Source organism: Poromitra crassiceps (genome assembly GCF_964638095.1).
Source record: "Poromitra crassiceps genome assembly, chromosome: 3".
NCBI classification, from domain to species: domain Eukaryota; kingdom Metazoa; phylum Chordata; class Actinopteri; order Beryciformes; family Melamphaidae; genus Poromitra; species Poromitra crassiceps.
The window spans coordinates 6,159,396-6,172,293 of record NC_139625.1 but is presented as its reverse complement, the minus strand read 5'-3'; positions in this window follow the sequence as shown (position 1 = coordinate 6,172,293).

Below are 12,898 nucleotides of genomic sequence, written 5' to 3'. Positions count from 1 at the left end.
CGGCAGTCCCGTAAAGGTCCTTTTCAAATGTTAATTTCCCAGTGTGAATAACAATGAACGTGTTAGGCTTTCGACCCGCCCAGGAGCGCTCCCATCCTGTTTTCAGTGACAACATGGCTTGAAGGTGAGACACTTGGAACAGGAAGAAGTGATGATCAGATCAGATTGTTCTGTAACGTTCTTTTTTCGGCTCAGAGGCGTCTCACAGCTTCTGAAGGTGTCACATGGCCCCCCGGGCACAACAAGCCAATCACAGCTTCTGAAGGTGTCACATGGCCTCGGGCACAACAAGCCAATCACAGCTTCTGAAGGTGTCACATGGCCCCGGGCACAACAAGCCATGCTGGGTTACTTGCTACTACTTAAGCCCTTTTCCCACATGCGCTTTGTACCGCAAAATGACCGGAACGTGGTCAAATGCCTGCATGTGGGAAAGGCGCCGTGCCGGTATAAGCGCGACCCCGTCGTCGCGGAGATTTCACCACTTTCCAGCCTGTCAGAAGAGCGGTATGCGCTTTAGCGGATACTAGTGAGAAACGGGTGCAGTCATTTTCCGCGACACTCTCATGGGCGAGGTGTACACACGTTGCTTAATGTTCCAGCGGGCATAATCTAATCATTTGCGCACATTAAAGCAAACTGGCGAAATGATCTTGTGATAATAAGAGCAGTAGCCTATGTCAGCTTCATGTGTGGGTGTGCTGTGCTGATTTTCCCCTCTCCTCTCTGCTCGCTCTCTGGCCACAGTCCGTCCTCCTCCTTCAGTCACAGCCCGACAGGGCAAATGCATGAAGCGAAAGTGGAAGTATTTTGCTTACGTTGCCGACAGCGAAGGCAAGCCCGGACACATCAAATGAAGCCAGTCTGTAAAAAGTGCTTCAACGCGATGCAGGTGAACGGATAAACAAGCAAACTTATTTCACCATTCAGAGTTTTGCCAACACGTCACTCCCCCACTCACTCTGCAGTGCCGCCCCCCACCCCCCCCCCCCCCCACATACAGGCAATTTCGCTGATAGATTCCCACATGCGCGAGCCGAAGTGTGAAGGGAAATGTCCGATATTGACTTACAGGTAATTTTCCGGTACGCATGTGGGAAAAGGGCTCTAGTAGCACGTTGAATAGAGAGCCAAAGTCGACGTCACTTCCTGCGTCAGCATGCGCACCAAGAGATTTCATCCGCCATCTATTTTCCCATAGGCATTTCGTGGGTTACGAAAATAGTTTTACGTGGTCGAACCTAAACGATTCGGCTATGTTTTAGAATCAGGAGAGACCATTATAGAACATTTCACGCTGACCAAAAAGTAAAACAAAAAAGAAAAAATCGGAAAAAGTTTATTTTTAATACACAATTTTTTTATGTTTTGGTCCGAGTCAAACGTTCTATGGTCACTCCTGTTTCTAAATATAAAAACTCTAAAAAAAAAACTCTCGTAACGGACAAGCCCGTCTTTTATTGTAACACGAACACCACAATACATGCATGCGGCCACAACACACTCATGCTGACGGTGGCCGGTGAAAAGTGTCCTCTGCATTTAACCCATCCAGGCATGTCCTTTCCTCCGGGGGGCAGGCCAGGAGCAGTGGTCGCTTTCTCGTACAGCGCCCGGGGACCAACTTCGGATGTTGTCGTCACTGGTCGGACGACGATGACGATCTGATCTTCTGCATGTTTTTAATGGGGGGGTTATATACGGAGGAACCTCCTGGGGGAGCACGGGGAGAACATGCAAACTCCACACAGAGAGAAAGGCCCTTACGACGAGATAACCCACCTGGGCAGTAGGCACTGAAGATATGGGGGGGGGGACACAACCACAGTGCCCACAGTGTCCCAGGCGAGAATCGAACCCAGGACCTTCCATCTGTGAGGCGACAGCGCTTACCACTGCGCCACCGTACCCCATAGTTGAATCGTTTGGTCTGACTAAGGTCGCTTTCACATATAAGCTGCTTGGTCCACTTTAACCGCACCAGAGTTCGTTTCCTGTTGCGGAACAAACAAGCGAACTCTGGTCCGCTGGAAAACGTGGGTCTCGGTTTGTTTGCAAGTGAACTCTAGCGCGGTTCATTTGTGGTGTGAAAGCAAACCGAACCGAACACAAGAGCAAATATAGGAAAGGCAGTGCATCATGAGTAGAAGGAAGCAAAACACTGAGGCGCGCGCGCGGGTCGGTGGGTGCGCACTGCGCTGCCTCGCTCGTCTCGTCTCACCGGCAGAATGATGTTGGACCCAACAGCTCGCTGCCTCATCTGCTGCTCATATTGGGCACATTCTTGTAAAATATGTATTTGATAGTAACACCAAAGTAAAACCAGAAATCCCAAGATTGCAGGTGGTGTTGCTCCATGGTTTGTGTTTTGTGGATTCACTTGTGTTGTTCAGTCAGCCCTCAGCCAGGCAAGAAGCCTGCTGGAGAGAGGAGAGATTTCCCCTCTATATTCTGTCCAATAGACGAGTGACTGTTTCGACCACGTAACATTGTTCAGAAAGTTTGGTGCTTGTGGCAAATTGTTGTGTGAAAGTGAACCAGACCAAATGAAAAATGAAACAATGTTGCAACTTCACCCCCCCCCGAATCACACGAGTCCACCAGCTTATATTATGTGAAAACGACCTAAGTAAAACTATTTTTCGACCTAAGTAAGCATTTTACGAAATCTCTTGGTGCGTATGCCTAACACGGAACTGGGTGTGACTTTGGCTCTCTTCTGTATCTGTAGGTGTGATTGCGTCTGTGCCTCTCCCTCTCTGTTTGTGTGTGCGTGTGCGTGTGTGTGTGTGTGCGTGTGCGTGTGCGTGTGCGTGTGCGTGTGCGTGTGCGTGTGTGTGTGTGTGTGTGTGAGAGAGAAAGGGAGATAGTTGTTGAGTATGAGGGAACAGAATGAGTACATTTGTGGCCCGTTCCTTTATCCCAAAATAACTGGGATGTGGAGGCTAAATGACGTCACATCCGTTTTGTTAGCGTTCCATTTGCAGAAAACTGGAGCTGGGAAGTTCACTGTTGCGAGTCAGCTCTTGGTCAGATTCAGTCGCTAGCCAGGCTAGCCATTGTTAGCATTAACAGTTGATAACATGGCATTTCACAGCATTTTGCGCATACAAACTAGGGTTGTGCGATGTCAGGAATTTATCCATCGTGATTATTTTACAGTGAAACATCGTTTTGCACGATGCCATCGTCATTGGGGTGGGGGTTGGGGGAATAATTAATTATTTATTAAGTCGCTGCGTTGCTGTAATGCGTTCACGTTAACAGGACAGCTGAGCCTAAGCTCTACATCAGGGGTGGGCAACTGTTTTTCATGGGGGGCCACATGAGAAACCCAGATTGTTGCCGGGGGCCGAACAAATATTGTCACGCCGTAACCCATGGATGGGCAACTTTGATGATAGAGAGGGCCACAAAAAAATGTCCTCGCTACCAGTTTTTGCTGAGGGCTGAACGGCGCCAGCGCGAAACATTTTGGGCATTTGAAGCCAGGTTTAGAGGAATAACTCATTTTAAATTAACAGTTGTGATGTCATTATTCAGTCTTAACCACCAATATTTGATCCTTTTCTCACGCACTCCTATGTCACCACCTGCTCTCCCTGCAGGGCTTGAAATTAACTTTTTTCACCACCTGCCAATATGGCCGCTAGATTTTAAAGTTACCAGCCAATTCGAATTTCCACTAGCCGAAATGTTTTTCTTGAAATAAACCAGAATATGAGTGGGTTATTTTAAGCTTAAGTATCAGTAAGTGGCCCGGGATTCTCAAAGCCTGTGTTGAGGGTCACACAAGAACAAAAATGCACTCTTGAAGCTAAATAAATCCAAAACCAACAAGTTAATTATTTAAATTTCTACTTCAATGTAAAACAGTCATTTCTTACACATGAGATTACTTTTAGCCTTTTAGTCATAAATATTATTGAAATATATTCCATATTCCGGACTGAAATGCTATAACAGAAGAGTATTGGCCAGAATGACATGGACATTTGGACACTTATTCAGCGGGTATCTTGCATGTTGCGTTCAGGTGCACTGTAAAAAAAAATATATATATATATATATTTTTTTTTATTTTTTTTTGCAATACCATCGCGGGCCACACAGGGGGCGCCGGCGGGCCGCATACGGCCCGCGGGCCGTATGTTGCCCATGTGTGCTCTACATGATACCAGCGGGCTTGAATACTGCTCTGTGCTACAGCACAGAGCCACGCGACTGAAGTGGGCATCGGCTGTCACTATAGCAATTTGAACGGCGCAAAACTAACGTTAACGTTACTCACCAACAATGTGTGTGTGTTGAATTTAACTAGCTGGCAGAAAACTGACTGAATTACTGGCTGATATAACGTTAGATTCGCTGGCTCTGGCTCCTCAAGCAGTACTGCTGTAACAGCTAGCAGTAGCCTAGCTGCTGCTGCTGCTCGATTTCTCTCTCAACTCTCTCCAGTCTCCTCAACCCTCTCTTATTAGGTTCAAAAGCCCACGCGAATCTAACGTTATATCCGCCAGTAATTCTGTCACTTTTCTGCCAGCTAGTTAAATTCAACACACACACGTTGTTGGTCAGGATCTGACTGTAACGTTAACGTTAGCCTGCGCTGTTCAATATTGCTAGTGCTGTATCAATCAACTTCAACTTTCACTTTTGAAACAGGCGAGTTAAATTCACATTTGAAGACTTGTACTCACTGTGGGTTGAAAACAGGAAAGAACGTGAGGTTTCTTCTTTCTCTTAAAAGTTTTCACAACAAAATAACTGACTTCTCGTGCACGGGGGACGCCCCGGCGACATTAAACAAGCACACCCAGTGCAGAGAAGCAGTAGAGCGGAGGAGGGGGAGGGGAGGCTTCTCTGAGTCTGAACTGGGGGCGCTCGTTTAATGCTGCCAGCGCGTCCCCCACGCGTCACGGTAAGTGGACTTGGTATGTTTTATTATTAAAACGGCACAAATTTAATTCTAACAGATAATTAATCACGATGATCCGATGTAGAAGGCTCAGAGGTCGATGGGGGGTCGGCCAATCACGATGGTCGATGCCATCGTCCATCGTGCCAACCCTAATACAAACACTGCAGCAACATGTCCACACAGATAGAAGTTAGGCAGTGCTGTGTGTACAGCTGATTTAATGAGACACAAACAAGACAGAAGTGCTAATAAACAGCATTTACTACGATTATAACTACTGTTGTTGAGCGGAGCAGCCATCTTGGATTTCTGAGGTCGGGGCTGCTGAGGCTCCTACGAGTTTGGAATGGGAAATAGCAGCTCTGCTGACGTCACCGTCCCAGCTCATGACCTTTGAAGTTGTAAGATTACCAGTTCCCAGTTATAAAGGAATGCACGATTACATGGAATATTCCAATATTAACCTGATTAAGACAATACTCTGAATAAGCCACTGCCATTTAAACAGCATTTTCTGATGACCTTAAAAAAAGAAATTGATCACATCCCTGGTTAGTGCACATATTTAACAATGTGCAAAAAAAAACACAAATTCTTTAGTAAAAAAAAAATCGCATCAAAAGTTCATTTTTCAAGATTTCATTCATAACAATAATCTACAGTTTGCTGACGTCAGGTAGTACTATGAAATTTCTACCCCATTTCAAACAATCATATCAGGCCTAAAAAAAAATGTAAAGTTTGGTTCCTGTTGGTTGTCAGTTGAGGTGATGGGTCGGTAGGGATTATTATTATTATTATTTTTTTCCAGTGGCAGCAAGGGATAGATAGGAAATATATACAGTATATTTTTTTATTTTCCTTAAAATTACAGCAGCGATGGATACTTTTTTCATAACATAGCCTACATGTACTCTAAATACCTGAATTGAAATAAAGCCATGACGCCACTGACGAGCGAACCAAGCTGCTGAGTGGGGGTCGACACCACATCGCTGCCGATATCCGTCCATTTGTCAGCTCTGTCCACTTTGCCGGCTGCTGATACGAATATACAAGGGCACTGTTTAACTTCCTGAAGCACGTTTTCAAATGATTTGAACCCCAATCTCACAATTTTGGTTGGCACGCTAGTGCTGCATGGGCAGAGAAGCGACACAAAGCACATGTCCGTCATGCTCCCTGCCCTTTTCATTTTAAAGTATCCGTAGCGAAAAGCACCTTCGTGCAGTGGCAAACCCCGCCCCTTAGCGCCACCGTCAAATCAACAAGCTCATAAAATAAATTTGGGTCGCACGTAAATTGACACGGTCGGTCGGAAACCGGAACCGAACACATTTTTTTTAGGCCTCACGAGTCACGACATGACAGCTTGCAATCAATCTTCAGGCTAGGAGAAAATTCCGAGCAGGCAAGATGGCTGCCTACTAGTGCCTGTCACCTGGGCAGACTTTTCTAGCCTATACATGTTAGTATACTTGGCCACTAAGTATGTAACATGCAAAATAAAACAAACAGTAATATCTTCATTTAATGTTGAATGCAAAGACATGTAACTGGCTCGTTAACTCGCATTCCAGGAATATCGTCGTTTACCGGCAGCTGGTCGGACACTTCAAGCCGGCAGGCAGCACTCTTGCCTTGGCTTGCAAAGGGTAGTCCGCACGGAGGCAGCCAGCTGCCCGGTTCTATGCGGATCCCCCTCGCGTATGGGCAGAAGACGCTGAATCCCACTCCATTTCGGGGCAGAACACGCCATACAAGCTCCAGGATTGGCCACGGTCAACTCCAGTCCACAGAGCGGTCAAATCAAATCTTCCACATGATATGTCCAGCCTCTCTCGCACTATTTCAGTGAGAGCAATGTTTGTTTTTCAGGTCTGATCCGTCACAGACCCTCTCTGAGACCCGTTTCATCTTTTTTCTTCTTTTCTGTTTTTTTTCTCCCCAATTGTGGGGAGAGCCGTAGACTAGCACCATGCTTCCTCCGACACATGCGCAGTTGCCAGCTGCTTCGTTTCACCTGACAGCGGGGAGCGTCGCCGGCAGGACGTATTTGTTGCATTCGTTGCATGACGAGCAGCGGGTTCTAAACTGTGTCGAACATTAATCACGAGCAACGATTGTAAATATGTCCCATAATCCTTTGCAATAAATAGGCTGGCTGATGGAAAGCAGCTGCATCCTCGATGCTCTCAACAAAGACCTCTAGCAGAGAGCTTCTAGCCGCCGGTCCAAAGAAGTCCCAACATTCTGTCCCTACTGTAACATGACAGCAGGGGGCGCCCGGGTGGCTCACCTGGTGGAGCGCGTACCACTAACGGCCGGGACACACATCTTGCATCTGCGTGGCGTCTGCGTGGCGTTACCTGTTGGTTTTCATTTCGCCGCCCATGTTAACAGGTTACAGCAGCCACACCACCGGCATGAGACGCGCGTCTCAGGCGCGTGTCTTGCAAGGCGTGAGACGCGCGTCATCTAGAGAATAGAAGCGACGCCTATTTTTTCTGCTTACCGTGTCTCTACACAAATAGACACAAATAGACACAAATAGACATTAAAATGATATTTTACAGGGGCAGCCACAGCCAATCAAGGCTCGTTTTGATTTGAGACGAGAGGATGAGCTGAGCTCACAGCTGCAGTTCTCCTGCCCTCTGAAAACCAAATAGGCTACAACGTGGCTTCGTTCCTCCCCTCCCCACCACACACACACAGACACACACACACACACACACACACAAATCATACTGCCTCGATTCTGAAGTGAGCCCAAGCGATCTTCAGTTAAAATCATCATTGTATTGTTTATAGCAAATTTAATAAAAGGTAAACTCTATAGGAAGATAGTTGGCAGACAGACAGCAGCGCAGCAGCTGCAACGCAGCAGCCACGCTGCCTGTGTGGATGCCGCGGGCGTGCCAGCCGCAGCCATCACGCCACGCACACGCACTAGGTAGGTAGACGCAAGATGTGTGTCCCGGCCGTAAGTCTTAGTCGTTTGTGAGGCCGACCTGAGTTCCAAATTCGAATCTGACCCGTGTGTGTTGTTCCTTTGCCACATCATCTCATCCCCTCTCTCACCACCTTTCCTGTCAACCTACTGTTCTATTACAAGGCAAAATGCCTCAAAAAATAAAATGTATTTTCCCATAGACAAAAAAGTTTTACTTGTTCAAATCAAACGGTTCAGATATATTCAGAAAGAGGAGACACCACATAACTTTTCACTCGGACCAAAACGTAAAAGAAATTGTGCTTTAAAGAAAATATTTTTTCAATGTTTTTTTTTTTTTTTTTTTTTTTTTACGTTTCGGTCCAAGGGAAATGTTCTATGCTCTCTCCCGATTCGAAATATGTCTGGAATCCGTTTGGTTTGACCAAGTAAAACGATTGCTATAAGCATTTTACGAAATGTCTATGGGAAAATAAATGGCGGATACAAATCTCTGGTACAGTGCTGAAGCAGGAAGTGACGTTCACTTTGCCTCTCTATAGACGGAGCTGCAGTTTGGCTCGTGACAGCAGACTGTCATGTTCCAAAAGCCAAATGGCTTAAGGCACGGCGGCGCTGTCAAACTGAACTCAACTACAAAACAAAACCGGTGCCAACACCCAACAGAACCGGTGCCAACACCCAACAGGACACGCCTAAGAAACTGTCCAAGTGCTCCGTGGTTTCCCTTTGTTTTCCGTGGCATCTCAGTTGCATCAGAGTTTCAGATATTAAAAACTAGAAGTCAAAATTCTGCTAGTGTGAGAAAGTTCAGAGGTAAGTTTTGTTATGTTCCCTTCAGATGCAGCCACCTTGAATTGGGGCCCCTGTGGCAGATTAAACAATGATCAAACAGAAACGCAACGACTTCAACTTAACTTAACATCATTTAAACCAATTCAACCTCTTAATAAACCATATTTAGATGGCATTAGTTAAAGCAATGTTCCGTATGGTGGAACATAGAGATGCACCGATCCACTTTTTTCCAGTTCCGATCCGATTCCGATATCTGAATTTGGATATCTGCCGATATACCGATACTGATTCCGATACGAGAGCTCTTGGCAACTCTCCCAAGGAGCTGCAGCCCACGCGCGGGGGATGCCCCTGCGACATTAAACAAGCGCACCCCAGTGCAGAGAAGCACTAGAGCGGAGGAGGGGGAGGCTTCTCTGAGTCTGAACTGGGTGCGCTCGTTTAATGCCGCCGGCGCGTCCCCCACGCGTCACGGTAAGTTGACTTGGTATGTTTTATTATTAAAACGGCAAAAATGTAATTGGAACAGATAATTAATCACGATGATCCGATGTAGAAGGCTCAGAGGTCGATAGGGGGTCGGCCAATCACGATGGTCGATGCCATCGTCCATCGTGCCAACCCTACCCGATACCGACATCCCATCCCTAGTGGAACAAAGTTCAGTTCTTTGGCATGACAGCTGGCAATTCAAGGTGGCTGCCACTATAAATAGGGAATAAATCAATCGCAGGCGTGTGTCACTGACTCAACATGCCTGAGTCCATCTCTCTCTCTTTGTGTCTTTGATTCCACAATCATGTCTTAATTAATTAAACAAACAAAAATATGATTTCCCCCCATTTTCTCCCCAATTATATGATCTAATTTTATTTGCTGATTAAAAAGGGCACATCTTGCCAACACACTAACATACAAGAGAATACTTGGCCAATTTATCCCCCTGCTGCCCCCCGGTCGCTGCTCCACACCCTCTGCCGATCTGGGGAGAGCCGTAGACTAGCACCATGCTTCCTCCGACACATGCGCAGTTGCCGGCCGTATTCTTTTCACCTGACAGCGGGGAGCTTCACCGGCACGGCGTTAGCAGCACGTGGGAGGATCACGTAGGGGTGGCAGGATCACGATCCACGATCTTATCACGATTCTTTTTCATATTGGTTTTTAAGACTATTTTGCAAGTTACTGAACAGTACAAGTACAACCAAACTAATTCCAGGGTTCGTACGGCCATGAGAAACCCAGAAAACTCATGGAAATGTAAAATACAATTTGTTTTATAAATATTTTCATGTCATTCATTTAGTTTATATATATATATAGTATAGGAGTTTCCAATAATTCATGTGCTAAAAAAGAATGTTCACAAGCATGCAAACACTATCTATCTATCTATCTATCTATCTATCTATCTATCTATCTATCTATCTATCTATCCATGTATGTCTTGGTTCACTGTTATTTATACAGTAGGTTTGGGCGAAGGGACGAATATATTGGCTATCTGCGATTGAGTTGCGTGATTGTCATTTGTCAATTTGCTAATTTAATGGAGAGAGAGAGAGACCGACAGACAGAGCGCGGGGACAGAGCAGAGACATGCGGCTCAACACACACACACACACACACACACACACACACACACACACAGCGTTGAGCTTGCTGTTTCACACCGACGACCCACGCCTTGCCTTGCCTCAACCCACGCCTACGCCGAGCTGGGCGTGAACCTGTTACACGCTTTTGCGATCACACCGCACGCCTTTTGCACGCCGAACCTGGAGCCGAGTCACAAGCGCCTCTCCTCTCTCCCGACTGTATTTTTTCACGTGTTGTCCAGAATTGTCATGGGTAGCCTCTAGGTAAAATAAATCGGATATATTTAATGTTCTATTGATGCTGGATATGTATAACCAGGTCTGACTATAGTCGGACATTTTAGAGATGTGATCTTGCAAGAATATGTGCTGGCACAACAACATTGTCCATCTTGCTTCTTCGGTCGCTATTCTCTCTCATGAAGATTTGTTTGCCGACAGGGAGAAAGCCCCACGTGATAGCCACCCGTCAATCTCTCTCTCGCTCTCTCTCTCTGCTCAATACTGTTGTAGAAACTCCATTTTATTTTGAAATTCAGTTGACTTTGCCAGTTCCCACGGATATTGTCGCGTTTTTCTTTCATGGCTTGACAGAAAAGCCTGCCTGCACGCGCCTTGTCGGCTTCAAAATAGAACTCACGCCTATTCGATAAAATCGGCAAGGCACAGGCAAGGCGTGGGTACACGCAGGGTTCACGCTCAGGCGCCCGGTGTACACAGCCTCGTTGACTAAAACGGACGCCTATTAAAAAGCGTGGGTAAAGGCAAGGCATAGGCAAGGCTTGGGTCGTCGGTGTGAAACCAGCTTAAGCAGTGAGAGAGAGGCGGGGGGGGAAGAAAATAAGGTGGAGCAGAAACGCGCTCTCCTGAGAATACGAGGCAGCAGGATGAGGGCAGATTAGGAGCAAATATGCGTCCTCGCATTTAAAATAACTGCCAAGTCCGACTGAAGCAAATGAAACGCAAACTATCAAAAAGAGCAGCCGAGATTCAGACACTTTTTGCGCGAGTTCCGCTCTATCTGCCTGTTTGTCTCTCTGCCAGTGCCCGCATGTCTGTTTAGTGTGCGTGTGTGTGTGTGTTAACGCTGTTCATTGTAACGAGCAGAGCGTGTGTTTAGGCTATCGTCCGGCTCCGCCCCCAAATTAATGAACGCTATTTTTAACGTCCCTGGGATGACGGGAGGTCCTTGTCAAGGCAAGCCCTGGTTAAGTGTGTGTGTGTGTGTGTGTGTGTGTGTGTGTGTGTGTGTGTGTGTGTGTGTGTGTGTGTGTGTCAAACCAACTACCCCTCCGCTCCGTGTTGTCATGCTGCTGCACTTTGCAAAGTGAAAAGGGGGAGGGGAGGAAAACTTGGGAAGCGTCTTTCACACATAGAAATGCAACTGATAGAATGTGCACTGCATGTAGCGCGATTCTAACGATCTGTCTGGAAAGGCAGATCGTGGAGCCATTCTGATCGTGAACGATCTAAGATCGTCATATCGCCCACCCCCTTAGGATCACGCTATTCCCACCAGTTCCCTTTCCGCCCCGACCGACCAGAGGAGGCGCTACTAGTGCAGCGACCAGGTCACACACCCTCAATCCGGCTTCCCACCCGCAGACACCAGCCAATCGGGCGTGTATGGACGCCCGGCCATGCCGGAGGTAACACGGGAGGGGCGCGAACCTGCGACCCTTGTGTTGTTGGTAGGCAGGGAATCTACCGCTACACTACCCGGACTACTGTCCTTTCATCAGCTCCTCTCAGGCAGACACATGTTCACACTGACATTCCCCTGTCATGATGTCACTCATGGACATGAAAGCAACATCAAGAGGAATGCTCTCTCTCTCTCTCTCTCTCTCTCTCTCTCTCTCTCTCTCTCTCTCTCTGACTACTTCTTTGTCTCTCTGTCTCGCTCGTTCTCTTACAAACACACACACACACACACACACACACACACACACACTGACACACAAATCACATAATCAAAAGTAATAATATAATAATAATAAGCTTTATTAGTTTATTTGTATAGCACCTTTCATACATAGAATGCAGCTCAAAGTGCTGGACATTTAAAACCGGAGCAATAAAACCATAGCAAAAGAGAATACATTAAAACCAATGTATAGACGACGTCAAAATAAGTTAACACAATAAAAATGATAAAATAATTAAAACAACAGTAATTAAACAGCTCCTCTGTACCTGCAATCTATGGTCAGGTTCCAAACCTCTCACTGCTCCCTTCGCTCCTCCACCAGTGCAGGGCGCCTCGCCCCTCCTTCGCTACGGGGGCTAAAAAGTCGCTCATCCCGATCGCGACTCTTCTCGTCCCTGGCACCTCAATGGTGGAACGAGCTTCCACCTTCAGTCAGGACGGCCGAATCACTGCCGATCTTTCGGAAAAGACTAAAGACACACCTTTTCAGGCTCCATCTGGGCCCTTCTTGATCTAACTTCTTTCAATCTCTTAAAAAAAAAGAAAAAAAAAAGAAAAAAAACTACTTAACTTTACCACTGTTCCTTCAGATGTTGTAGTTGTCATAAGCTGTGTTTCCATTACAGTTTTTCGCAAAATAATTGCGATATTTCTACAACTTCGACAATACAATTGCGACTTGTAAACATTGAAGT